This window comes from Echinops telfairi, unplaced genomic scaffold (genome assembly GCF_000313985.2).
Source record: "Echinops telfairi isolate 266 unplaced genomic scaffold, ASM31398v2 ScPeMD7_7469;HRSCAF=8507_1, whole genome shotgun sequence".
NCBI classification, from domain to species: Eukaryota; Metazoa; Chordata; class Mammalia; order Afrosoricida; family Tenrecidae; genus Echinops; species Echinops telfairi.
Genome location: NW_022111373.1, coordinates 88,545,837 through 88,560,546, shown reverse-complemented (window position 1 = coordinate 88,560,546; position 14,710 = coordinate 88,545,837). Strand labels below are relative to the sequence as shown.

Genomic DNA, 14,710 nt, shown 5'->3' with positions numbered 1-14,710 from the left:
TCCCAAGGGAGGAGAGGCTACGTCCCAGATATCAATAAATATCCTACCAATTTGGGGACACAAGGCAGGACGAGTCTCAGCCTATCTCCTGCCATATGAATGTTGAATTTGCCAGCGCCTTCTACCAAAGGGTCATAGGCCAGGTCTTCAAAATAATTTTCTCTAAGAGGGGACTTCAAAAAGTTAATTGGACAAAAAAATCCCAGTATCTTTAAATCCCATTTTCCCATGAAAGAGAGAGGAACGCACACACGTTTAGCTCGGTGGGGCTGCTAGCTGCCAGTGGGTCAGACTGGAACGCCTGACTGCTGAGGGTTATGGATGGGACTGCTGTCACCTATGGGGCTTTCACAGACTGAGGCTCAGCGACAGATCACCAGGCCTTTCTTCCTAGTCCAGCTTAGAATAGAAACACACATGCCAGGGGTTTCAAAAATTTCACAGAAATAAATGGAATCTTTCAAAAGATCATAGAATTCTCCTGCAAACTTTTTGACATTCCTGGTATTGTATTACTGGTTCTTTTTCCTTGGGGACTTTTGGGGGCCCTGGTGGTGTCTTGGTTAAGCGTTGGGCTGTGATCTCAATGTTCGGCAGTTCACGGGACAAGGACTGGGCTTTTTACTTTTGTAAAAAGTTAGCCTTGGAAATCCATGGGAGGTTATCATGAATCACCAGTGACCCGAGGGCAGTGAGTATGAGAGACCCCTGAGAGTCCCCCTTCCTGCTAGCTCTGAGGAAACCCTCTGCCTGCCCACTCACTGACGTAGACTGACCTTCACTCTCTGCTTGTGGGTTTTAGACGCTTTCTTCAGGCAATTTTATTAAATCTCCTATCAGGTTATTTGATAAAGATCTGCTCATAATCTTTCTCACCAAAATAATATGAACTCCTTTCTGATATTTACCAGTGTCTAAGACACAGTTGATGCTGAACTGATATTACTCACATAATAGAATAAGTCATTTCTTTATCTGAAACTACAAGAGAATGTGGAAGACCCACCAGTTCTGAAAATATTTGTTTGGTACTGCAAACAAATTAGCTACTTTTGTTTGCATGGCACAAGCACCTACGACACCTCAGAGATCTGCACATGAAGCAGCACAATACATTCTCTTCTCATTTCATCTGAAGCCATCTGACATCTTTTATCTGCTGACTACTCTGTGGGCTGGCACCTAAACTTGGGTCTTTTTGTTGCATTTTGGTTTTATTTTGCTCATTTTTAAGCTTGATCGTATGTGCATATGCAAATCAAATAATTGAATTAGTGTCAATGTTCAGAAGAACACACTTGATTTCTCTTTGAATTGGGGAATTAATTAAGCAGAGTAATTTTATGTATCAATGAGTCACTAGAATAGTGGCAGACTTTTTTCAGTGAGGAACAAAGATCTGCATTTGGACTAATATAGTAATATTCAGCTAAGGTTACACTGAATATGTTTCTAAAAAATACCTTGGTTTTCCCAAGTGTCGCCTTACTCCAGATTTTCAGAAAAAAATTTGAAGTGATCCAGAAAATAAAAAAGAGTGAATCTTCACTTTATTCCTGCTAAATATAGTGTGTTACAATCTTGTTTACTTTTGATTAATTTAATAAACCATACATACTTCAACAAATATGTGAGAATGATTTTACTTTCAGCAACGAGGCATTGGCTGATTCACATATTCACAGAACTGTAGCTCCACAACAAACCTTCAAGAATGCTTCTTAAGCTTAAGAGAATGAGAATACAGCCATATTTTGGAAACCTTTTAGTGGAGACGTTTAGTAGCAACTAAAAATAAATGCTCTGAGGCTATCAGATGTTGCTTAAATTTTTAGATAGTGCTGGATGCACAACCCCAACTAGATGAAAAACCCTAATGTCCCCGTCTGTAAAAAGGAATATTATCCTTAATTTATAGGGTCAATTCTGAAGATTGCATGATAGAATACTTGTAAGGTATTCTACAAGGTTCCTGACATATATAAAGTGTTTAACTGATGTTAATGATAATTTGTTGCAATGTTGTCTCATTTTCATTATTATAATAAATAAAATGACACAGAATTATTTATAGTAAATAAGCTGAAGGGGGACATGCTGGATCTATATATAAACATTTTAAATTAGTGTAGTATGATATATGAAGGTGCTTTAAAAAGTTTGTGGAAAAAATAGAACTAAAAAAGTAATGGGACTTTCCCAGAAACCTTTGAAAACCCCTCAGCTTGAGTATTGTACAATATAGCAAAGAGTAATGTCCAAGTAAATTATAATATGAATAAATAAAAGTGCAAGCATGATGATAAACATTGTGAAGTACAGTTAGTTATGGGAAAAATTTAGCCATGGTCAGAGTGGGGGAGTATTTGGATATGTTAAACTCTTAAATTAAGAAAATATAATAGGATGTGAATAAAATTTCCAAGAACATAGGACCATGTATGCTTAACTACAAGTATATATTATAACTTTTTAGAGCATACAGGCAGGTGTGTATAAAAATTTTGATAAGAAATTGGCATGTCAAAATAAATTTTTCAAAGCTGTCTAAGACAACTCTTCAGCTTAAATCTCCTACATTCTGAGCTATTTCAGATCTAAAATACTTAATGTTGACTGGCTGAATAATCCTCTTCCTATTTGATATCCATGTGTGTCTGTGCTATGGAGAATTGTTTCAGGAATGTTCTATCAGTCTTTCTGTTCATGCTTATCTTCTTATCATGATAAATAGTGTATTACATGTTATACTGCAGGTAGAATACCTGGAATGATGTTACTTGTTTGTATAAAACACTCAAATTCATTGCCATTGAATCAATTCCAATTCATATGGACCCTGAACTGCCCCTGTGGATTTCTTAGACAAAACTTTTTAGGGGACAGAAAGTTATCCTCCTTCAGTGCACTTGGTGGTTTGAACTGTTGACCTTGTGGCTAGCAGTCTATGTGTAACCCACTACAACTACTAGGCTCTTTTTAAAAACAGTATAGATAAGGGGATTGGATGAAATAAACTTTCAGTTGAAATAAACTTTCTGAAGATACATAAAAGCCAGGATATCCAAAGTATAGGTTTTTATGTTCACCACTGGAATTCTTTCATGTAGAGGTCATTTTTGTACCTTACCCTCCCCTGTCCTTGAGCCCCTCCTTAATAAAAGAGGCTATTACATGTTATATTACTCAGGCTATTTTCCATGGGTTAAGGCCAACAACGGATTTTGTTTCCAAATTGACTTAAATATTTTTAAATTATTATATTTAAATTAAAATTTCATTCTAAGCACACAATCTTTTGAAAGGTTAACTTGCCACTCAGCTATCAAGAGAAGTGTTTTCCTTTCCTTGGATCTGGCTAGCCTATGTCAGGTTTGACAACTCTAACTCAGTAAGGTTGAACATAGGTTACTTCCAGAACTGGACCTTTGGAGAACGCAACCTCTTCTTCTATGGGCTATAATTCTCTTTCATGGTATTTAGCCACCATATGGTGAGGAAGCCCACCTAACCGTGTCAAGAGGTCCCCATATATAGGAGAAGGAAGATCTGGCTCAATCCTCAGATGAATTGGTTGCCAGGATCAAGCACCAGCTTCTGAGAATATGAATGAAGAGGCTTTTAACATACCACGGTCTACAGTAGTTAGAGTGTATGTTAACTGGCTGGTACCTGTGTGGAAAAGTGGAATTCAACCTATCAATCAGGTCATAGCCTAAGTATGCTTCCCTGGCCGTGTTTTCTTTTTATAAGGGAGTTACAGTGGACTTGCTCTTTCTCTGCCCCTTCACTTGCCTCCTCATTGGGATTTCATGGGGACTCTGTGTCTGCTTCCTTTCTGTGGCATCAGCTTGTAGCTATGAGTTTGAAGAGAGCCCTGGCTAGCATAAGACTTATGGACTTGAGTTGGAATGCACCAGGATGCCTTCTTGATATAAGATTACTTCTTGTTAGAAGGTTCTTTCTTTTCCATAGATAAGTGTCACTGATTTTGTTTCTCTAGACAACCCAGCTTAACACATAGTCATTATCTGACTCATGACCATTCCAGTTGACACGACATAGACATGAATAGCTCAACGAAGCCTTGGGGAAGTTCCTAGTCCTGAAAAATTATATTTTTATGAACACATAAAATTGTTATAAAATTTAAAGGCACTAATATTTGGAGGTCCTCCATGTGATATGAGTTTATTTTCCTGGGGTAGTTTGGGTATTGATGTGATGCTGGGAATGTTTCTACCAGTATTTCAAATACCCAAAGAGTCACCTATTATGGATAGGTTTTAGTAGATGATCCACATTAAGACAGAGTAGGAATAAGGAAGAGGTAGTACACTTCTGAGGTATTAGTCACTGGAAAGTTTATGAATAGACCCAGAACATTGTGTGGTATAATGTCAGAATATGAACGACTCAGCATGGAAGACACTTAAAATACAAATGGGTGAGAGCTGCCATCTCAGACTAGAATGTACCTTAATGAGATGAAGATTTCAACCAATCCCTTATGTGAAATTGATCAAAGATGGAATAAAGATTCATTGATAATTACTATTGATTAAAATGTGAAACTTGGAAACAAAAATGACCAATAGTCAGAAATATGGCATTAGTGATAGAAACAAAGTGATTTTACCTATATTAGAAATTAAAAATAATTGTTTTAGAGTAACTATAATTCTGTTTTCACCCCCAAGCTACCATTCCCGCAAAATGTCTTTGCTCCCTGTCTGTGTAGCTGTCTCTCTGTAGCTCTCTCTCTGTCTATCTGTCTTTCTCTCTCTCTCCAGTAAAGACTTGAGGAAAGTGAATGCTGCCAATGCCCTCCTGAATACCACAAATAGCCAGTGAAATGCCTGCTAACTACAAGGTTGGAGACAACTCAGAGGAAATACTTGGTGATCTAAATCTGAAAATTTATTTTCTCAATTCAGGTATTGAGAACCACTTGGAGCACAGTTCTAGCCTGCTACATAAATAAGGTCATCAAGAATTGTAGTTGACCAAATGACACTTGTGTGTTTGTGTAGGGTTGCAAACAATGTTGCCTGTTGTATTAGTTACATTCTCTCATGTCAAAGTGAGAGTATTAAAAGTGAAGGGGTGGAGTCTAGCCTGTCAATCAGGTCACAACCTTGTGGACATGATCTTCTCATGAGGAACAACAACAACAGGTTCAAGCTGAAGAAAATTATAGCAAGTCCAAGAGAGACAAAATATAATTAATATATGACATCACGGTGGCATTGTCATTACTCTTTGGGTTGCTGACATTGTGTTGTTGTTAGGGGCCTTCGAGTTGGTTCCAATTGTCAGTGACAGTATGTACAACCAAAACACTACCTGGCCCTGTACATCCTCACAGTTGGGGGCTGCGCTCTCAGACCTCAGCAAGTCTCCATGTGGCTTGTCAATAGGAAGGCCAAGGCAGGGAGAGGAAGTTCCCAGAATCCTCATGAGAAGACCATGTCCACAAGGAAGCATCATCAGGCTGTGACCTGATTGACAGGCTAGACTCCACCCATTCACTTTTAATACCCTCACGTTGACATGAGATTATGTAACTAATACAATAGGTAACATTGTTTGCAACCCTACACAAACACATACATTTCATTTGGTCAACTCCGGTTCTTGATGACCTTGTTTGTGTGACAGACCAGAACTGTGCTCCAAGTGGTTCTCAATATCTGAACTTTTAGATTTAGATCACCAGCTATTTCCTCTGAGTTGTCTCCAACCTTTTAGTTAGCAGGCATTGCACTGGCTATTTGTGGTATTCAGGAGGGCATTGGCAGCATTCACTTTCCTCAAGTCTTTGCTGGAGAGAGAGAAAGACAGACAAACAGGGAGACAGCTACAGAGACAGGGAACAAAGACATTATATGGGAATGGTAGCTTGGAGGTGAAGATAGAATTATAGTCACTCTGAAACAATTATTTTTAATTTCTAACATAGGTAAAATCACTTGGTGCACTTTTACAAATTCAGATGTCCAAGTCACATCCCAAATCAATCAAATCAGAAGTCCTGTCCCAGTATGTATAGGTTTAAATCCACTCAAATAAGCATAAATGTGCAACCCCGATACTTTTCTACAGTGTCCAAGATAAGAGCAGGAACAGAGGCAAAGTTGTACACAAATATTCTTTCTTTAAAAGATGTCAGATCTCTATGTTGGACATCAATTTAGAAAGTTTTTTACCTTCCTGAATAATCCATGTCAATATTCTTTAAATCTTGGCTTCCTTATGATAAATATGTTCTTCTCCTGTAAGGCCTTAGTAATTGATTTCTTTTCATGCTTGGGGTAGTGCATTGATATTTCTTGGCATGGTTCTTCTAGCCATAGTCTTTGGAATTTGTTGTTGAGTTGATTCCCACTCGTCTTGACTCTATAGAGTAGAAGAACTGCTCCTGTGGGTTTCTGAAATTGTTTTTATATTTACCAGAGTAGAAAGCTTCCCCTTTCTCCTGTGAAGCAGTTTGTGGTTTCAAATTGCTGACCTTGGGCTATTAGCTCAACTCGCAATCCCCTATACCACCAGGGTTTTAATGACTGGGTAAAATGATGCAAATAACATGTTATTGTTATTAAGTGCTGTCAAGTTGATTCTGACTTATAGTGACCCTATGTGCAACAATACAAAACCCTGCCCAGTCCTGAGCCACCCTAACCATTGTTAGTCTGTTTGAGCCCACGTGGCAGCCTCTGGGTCAAACCATTTTGCTAAGGATCTTCCTTGTCTTGGTTGCCCCTTTATTTACCAACCATGATGTCTTCTCTAGGAGCTGTTCTCCCCTGACTCTGTTCAAAATATGTGAGACAAAGTCTCTCCAGTAAATATGTTGCAGAAGACTCTAACTCAGCCATTAGTCCGGTTTGCTATGCCATAGGGTATCAGAAGGATCCCTTTCATAAATAGGAAGAAGAGTCCCACTACCATTAAGAAAGATTTCCCATCAGAAGAGCATGTGTGAGATTCCTGCTTGAAGCTGTGTAGGCTACAGCAATGAGTCCATAAAACAGATCAGAAGAATAGTACTGAGACCATGAAACAGAGTTGAGGAATGATACAGAGATCATGAGGCTGGGTGGCAGGTGAGCTTCCTGGTCCATGGAATGAGTTAGGGGACAAAGTACCGCATCGCTGAGGCGACCAGAAAAATATATATCTGCTAGCATGGCTGAGAAGAAGCACTAAGAGAAAAGAGCCATGTCTCTAGCATTTTATAACTTGTAACCTTCCCCAATAAACCTCGTAATAGTGTGTATAGTCTGTGAGCTGTGTGTGGCCATTGCAACAAATGATCGAACCCACCAAAGAAGTAGAGTATCATGGGATGGATGACTGGTGGCAGACTAGGATAAAGAAGGATGGAGCATGTAAGTGTGTCTCACCTCTGCCTTAAGGGAATCATCCGTGGGTGGATGTGGAGTTGGATTCTCCTCTTCTGTGCAGCCAGAGAAAATCAGATATGGCTTCCCACCATTGCTTCCCTGGGAGGCAAAAGACCGGTGCAGAAGATCTCCTGCTTTCACGAGCGTTAGTTTCACTTGGTGGCAGTTTTGGGGGTTGGCGATATAATCAGAGGTGAATTTCTGTTGCTTATACTTTTGAAAATATTTTTAATCACTGTTAAAGGAACTTTTTCTAAAAGTATGCTATATGCCATGAATTAAGAAGGAAGGAAAAAAAGAAGGGAGGGAGGGAGGAAGGGATAAAGAAAGGAAAAGGGCCCCAGAATAGCCAAAGGACCCTCCTTCGTTCATCACCATAAGTAACACGGCGTCCTACTTATGTGCTAGGAGCCCTGGTGGTGTTTAGGCATTGAGCTTCTAATATCAAGCTTCTAATATCAATTTTTGTATTTTTAAAACACCAGCCCTTCTCTGAGCAAAAGATGTAATGATTCATAGACTCTAAAACCCAGAGAGCAATTTTACTCCATCCTACAGTCACTTGAGTCAGAAGCAATCTGGTGTCATTGAGTTTGGTTTGGGTTTGGTTTTATATTTCTGTATCCACCAATCATCTGTCAATATGTCAGCGACTTTCACATTACTACGATGCTGAAATTTCCCCTTGTTTCAAATACCAGCATGATACTATTGGTGTACAGGTGTCAGTGTAGCTTGTGGACTAAGACAAATCGGACCTGAGGATCTACTTCCTCAAATATTAGCTGGTGAAATCCTTCTAAATAGCAGCTGAACATTATCTGAGATAGAACCTGAAAAAGAGCCCCGCTAGATTGTTAGTCCCTCAAAATGGGAGTGGAGAAGAGCGGTCCTTTCCAAGTAGACGTGACCTTAGTCTCATCTGGAGTAAAGCTCCTGCAGCCTTCATTTTGATGTGGAGGACTCAAAATGAGAGGCAACTGCTACAAGCATCAACTATTAATCAAAGCATGCATAGTGTAAAGTATGGAAATTTAAGAGAATGGGAAGTCAACAATGAAATGGAATGCATAAATATTGATATCTTTGGAATTAAACAGCTTAAACAAATGTGCATTTGCCATGTGCTTTGTTATTGTCTTAATGTTTTATTGTACATTGAGAGTTTACAGAGAAGATCATCAGTTTTATATTTAAAAAGTTGTACACATTTTGATTCAACTAGTCTATTGCAATAAATTATTTGATTTCTCCTATGTTCAGTTTCTATCCCTGTTTCTTTCTTAATCCTCTGAAATTTGCCTTTGGGTAAATGCTGCTCATTCTTATCATAATTTTAACACTTGGGTGAGTACAGTTTTAGACCTGAAGGATAACTAAGGTTCACTAATGGCTATAGTATGGGTAATCTCATGAATTTCTCCTCCTGGCCAGTAAGCCTGGTCTCTTTTGTGATTTTGAGTTTTGTTCTACATGTTCCTCCTTCTCTCTCCAGGAATTTCTAATGCGATCCATTTCAGAGCAGTTTGTAGTGGTAGCCAGGGACCATCTAGTCCAGTGTTTCCCACAGTGAGGGACATTGCCTCCGAGGTGGGTACTGGAATGATCTCAGGGCTCAGTAAAAGCAGATGCCTACATTTTATCCTTAGTTATGGACAACAGTAAACATGATAATGATGATTTCCATGGGGGTCCTGAGTAATTTTTTTTTCTGAAAAAGGGGATGTAGGCCCCAAAAGTTTTGAAAACTTTGATCCAGTTCTTCTGGTCTCAAGATTGTAGAGAGTGATTTTTGTATGGTCTATTAGTTCATTAGACTGATTGTTTCCATATGTCTTTGGATTTCCATCACACATCTTTCCTCTGGGAGGAAAAGACTTAATAGTTGCATGTTCAATGGCTTCTTGGAAACTTTTAAGACCTCGGTTGCTACTCAGTGAAGTAAAATGAGAAACTTGTCTTTGTGAACTCCATTATACCAATTGGCCCTTGTGTCCCCAACAAAATAATCCTGATACTCCAGGTCCATTGACTCAGCCCTTCAAGATGTATGGCTCTAAGAAGTTTTCATGGCTTCTTAGAAAACTATATAGATCATTTAAAACCAGACACTCATATGGTCGACTATGGAGGAAATAACAAATTTAAGAGTAATGGTGTTGAACAAAATATCTATCCTAAATTACAAAACTGTCAATAATAAGGTCATATCCAAATAATGCAACTATTATTCAAATTTACACATGAATTACTAGTATCAAACATGAAGAAATCAAAGATTTTTCCAACTTCAGCAGTTCCAAATTGATCAACAAGCAATCCAGATCCATTAATAATTGCTAGTGATGAGAATTTGAAAGTTAGAATAAGATGAATTGGTAGTTGGAAAATATGACCTTGGTTATAGAAATGACACTGGAGTTCACATAATAGAATTTGTAAGACCAACAACATAGTCCTTGATTTGTCTCTTTTCAGCTTTGGGGGAGTCGGCACCATGGTGGCTCCAGGCTTCCCTGATGGGCCTTGGTGGGCAATGGAGGCAGCAGTGACAGGAGAATGAACTAAAAGTGTGGATCGGGCACTGTCACTGAGTCCCCGTGACACGAAGGGGTTACCTGGTGTATGAAATCACTGCCTACATTGTTTCATCAAGACATGTAGAGGAGGGGGAGAAGAAAATTTAGGGGAGTGATACAGTGACTGTAAGAAACTACACAAAGAACTGTGGCAAATTAACAAAAAATAATTCTACATTCAGAATTGTTTCCTCATTTGCTAAAGGTATAGTGTTTGGATGCTTTGTGGAAACTTATTGGAGAGAGAAGACAGTGTGCTTAAGATCTGCTTCAGTTCTCTGCAAATTTTTTTGTTCTTTATAAGAGTAAGTAATTTGAAGATTTTTTTTCAAGAGTGAAGAACTAATAATGGTTCTGAACTGATTGGTCCTGGTGAAGTTTATTTCTATCCCCTCCTTGAGACCCTTGATATAGGTAATGCGGACTCTCTTTCTGAGTGGTATGATGGAATGGCTTCCAATCTAAATCCTCCCCTTAGAACTTTTGGTCTCAACCTGTCTTCTGATTCTTCAGCCCCAGGAGCTGTCGCTTCTGACAGTGAACAGAACAAAACAGAAGCACCAGAAAGTCATATACTCTTTCCTGGAAGTTTAAAACATAAATTTGGCAAGAGCTATTATTAGGAGAATTAGTACAGCTGGTTTTTAAAAAAGGAATAAGAGGAAAGCTACTTCTGATATTTTACAGGAAGGAACTTGATATAATCCTAGAAGATGTCCAAGGAGAGTGACGTCTGACCGTGGAGAAGTGACAAGAGAACCGAGGATTATCTCATGAGAGCAGAGAGTATTCCTGGCCTTTCAGGAAGATCTCAACTTGATGATGCAGCACAGCTTCCAGGATCACCAAGTTTGAGAGAGGGCCTCTGGAACGCAAGGATCCCTGACAAGAAGATGAAGGCCTCATAGTTCTTGGGTTGATTGACAGGGGTCTGAGGAAAAGCCGTGAATACAACAGGATAGAAAGACTGTCAACCCCACTGTGTCTGCACAAGCACATCATCTCTCAGGAGTCAGTGTTCCTGGGTCGCAGCAGGCAGAAAGTGGCAAACTTGTCATAGATGTAGTACATTTTTACACAGAAGCCCTGAAGGGAGCTCTGACATCCAAGAAGTGGAAAAAAGCCACACTTACTAATTAAAGTTGACCTGCTGCAGCCAACTTCAACTCCTCAGGTCAGCAGCCGTTTTGAGTCCAGAGGAAGTGATGGTGGACGCATCCTCCAAGTTCTGCCTTTGAGCGAGTATAAAATCTCTCTTTCACATTTCATAATACATTTGTCAATATTAAGAGGACAGGTTCTGGAGCAGTGTGCTTGGATTCTTATTCCACTCATCCATATTCGAGACATGTATTCTTGGGCCAATTGCTCGACTTGACTGAGTCTCTGTTCCCTCATTTGAAAAGTAGATTGTTAAATGAGGGAGCTTCAAAAAATTCATGGAAAATGAAGTTAGAAGATTTTAACTAGAGGTTTTTCCTTGTATACATTGCCCTTCTAATTTACTAAGAATGATGATTCCAGGTAATGACCTTTCCTGATAACACATCTGACGTAGGTAAGATTAAATCTTGCCATCCTAGTTTCTAAGAAAAATTCTGGAAATACTTCTTCAAGGACAGATTTCTTTGTTCTTTATATAGTCTATGGTATTGTTCTTTCAAGATATTCTTCTCCAGTACCATAATTCAGTTACATACATTCTATCATCCTTGTTCCATGTCCAACTTTTATATGTATATGAAGTGATTTAAAATACCTTGGCCTGGGTCAGTCCTCAAAAGAACATCCTTGCTCTTCAAAACTTTAAGAGGTCTTATGCAGAAGATTTAGCCAATGCGATGTGTTTGATTTTTTTTTTTTTTTTTGCTGCTACCATGAACATTGATTGTGGATGAAATCCTTGGCTGTTCAATCGTTTTCTCTGTTTATCATGATGTTATTAGACCTGGTTTAGGGAAGAAAAACAACCAGTCTTTTGGACCAATATTCTAGCTAGGCATTTACATGCAGTGCTTCTATGATGGTAGAAAAGAGAAGTTCAGTGCTACTTCCCACCCATATTCTTCGTTTCAGCCAAACTGCATATAGTTAACCAAATTGTCCATCCTTTTTTAGTTGCATTATTTTCATGGTTCAGTTCAATAGGAACTTTCCTGGGCCTTCCCTAACTCACTTTCTCAATAGCCTTCATTTCCCCCCAATTTACTCACTGTTATTCTTATTGTTTTTGTTGATGATGTTGTTGTTAGGTACTGCTGAGTTGGATCTGACCAATAGAAACCCTAATAGCTCTTGCCAAATTTATGTTTTAAACTTCCAGGAAAGAGTATATGACTTTCTGGTGCTTCTGTTTTGTTCTGTTCACTGTCAGAAGCAAACATTGTCTGGTCCTGTGCCAACTTCCCAATTGTTCTTCTGTTTGAGCCCATCAATACAGCCATTATGTTAATCCTTATTGTCCAAGGTCCCCCTCTTGTTCACCGCCCCACTCCTTTACCAAGCATGGTGCCATTTTCCAGGAATGGTTCCCCCTGACAACCTGTTCAAAGAACCTAAAACGAAATTTTATCAGTCTTGTCTCTAAAGAGCACTCTGGACATTCTTCTTCCAATAAGACAGATTGACTTGTTGTTTTGGTAGTCCACAGGACTTCCAGTGTTCTTTGCCAGCACCATAATTCAAATGCATCAATTCTTCTTGGTTTTTCCTTATTCCATGTCCAACTTTCACATGTCTATGTAGCAACTGAAAATATGGCTTAGGTAATTTATACCTTAGTCCTCAAAGTAACATCTTTGCTTTTCAACACTTTGAATGGATCTAGTGCAAAAAATGTCTTCAATATGATGCATTGTTTGATCTCTTGGCTGCTGCTCCATCAGCGTTGATTGTGTATCCAAGCAAGATGAAGTATTTGATAACTTCAATCTTTCCTCTGCTTATCATGATGTTACTTGTCATCCAGTTGTGAGGATTTGGGTTTTCTTCATATTGAGTTGTACCCTATACTGAAGTGCCACAAGTCCTTCTCACTGTCTGCATGCAAGGCTGTGTCATCTGCATATTACAGGTTGTTAATAAGCCTTCCCCAAGTCCTGGTGTTTCATTCTTCATATATGCCAGCCTCTCTGATTATTGCTCAGCATACAGATTGAATATGTATGGTGAGTATGAACCTTTCATTATGCCATAGTTTGTTCACCCAACTGCCTCTGCAACCATGAACTGGTTCCACATGAGAATGCTGGTGTGTTCTGAGATCCTGCTTCTCAAAGATATCCATAGTTTGTTATGGTTTACACACTTAAATGTCTTAGAATAGTCAATAAAATACAATTTCTGGTATTCCATGCTTTTAGCTAAGGTACATTAGGCATCAGCAGTGATAATCCCTGGTTCCAAATCTTCTGAATCCATTCTAAACCTCTGGCATCTCCCTGTCAGTGTACTGTTACAACAGGTAATGGACGATCTTCCCAAAATTGCACCTGCACATATTCGTGATAGTGTATCTATTTTGAGTATTCTATTAGGTCGATTTTCTTTAGAATGGGTACAAATATGTATTGCTTCCCGTCAGTTGGCCAAGTATCTGTCTCCTACATTTTCTGAGATAGATGAGTGAGTGCTTCAAGTGCTCCATCAGCTTGTTGAAACACTTCAGTTGGTATTACATCAGTTTCTAAGGCCTTGTTTTTGACTAATGCCTTCAGTTAAGCTTTTTTCAGTACCACTGGTTCTTGCTCTTATACTGTCTCTTAAAATTCTGAATGTTGACTAGTTCTCTTTAGTACAGAGATTCTGTGTATTTTTTTCCAATTTCTTGTGATGCTTCCTCCATCATTTGATATTTTGTCCCCACAGAATTTTTCACTATTTCAATTTGAGCCTTAAATTTTTCATGAGTTCCTTCAATTCAAGATCTGGTGAGCATGTTCCTTCTAGTGTACTAAGTAATGGTTTGCATTTCTTGCCTTGCCTCCACTCGAGTGCATCGTGATGCTATGGATCGCAGGGTTCGCCTTTTCTTCCTGTTGTTTCTTCAAGGTGGTTGTGACTCACAGTGGCCCTCGCGGCCTTTTGCTAGGCTGCCTTCATTATGGAAGCAAATCTGTGGGGGATTTTCTACCATGGAGCGGCTAGCTGCTGGGTTTGAACTGTGCTTTCGTGAAGAAACTGGCAATGAATCTTCCCATAATATAATATGGGCAGCACCACAAAAATATTTGCTGAATTCTAGCATCTGGTGAAATTAAATTTACACTGAATTTCAGAAAGCCCAACTAATTTTCCATTACAGAACTTATTTTTTTAAATTTTGCTATTATGATGCTTATCATCAAGCTCTTACATTCTGTGATGATAAAACTTGCACATTTAGAGTGGCCTCTGTTGTCCAGTGTTTTAGTCAAAACAGTCTTCTAGTTGTGACATAGTTACATGTGGTTATACCTGCTGGCCTGAAGAAAAGCAGATTATCTTCCACAATGTGGGTAAGTTTTACCACTCGGATGAATGACTTGAGACAAAAGGGGAGCTTCCTCTGGGTGTTGTTCTAGTCTGTGTTCTCTACAGATGGTTCTGTATGTATAGAAAGAAAGACTTTTTTTTTGGGGGGGGTATTTTATTTTATTTTAATCATTTTATTAGGGGCTCATACAACTCTTATCACAATCCATACACACATCAATTGTGTAAAGCACATTTGTACATTCATTGCCC

The 14,710-nt window shown here is 38.9% G+C and overlaps 1 pseudogene; it reads left to right on the top strand.

The window, feature by feature from the left end:
* Window positions 1–9,903: 9,903 nt before the first annotated feature.
* LOC115873746 lies at window positions 9,904–11,363 on the top strand (annotated as a pseudogene).
* Window positions 11,364–14,710: the final 3,347 nt, after the last annotated feature.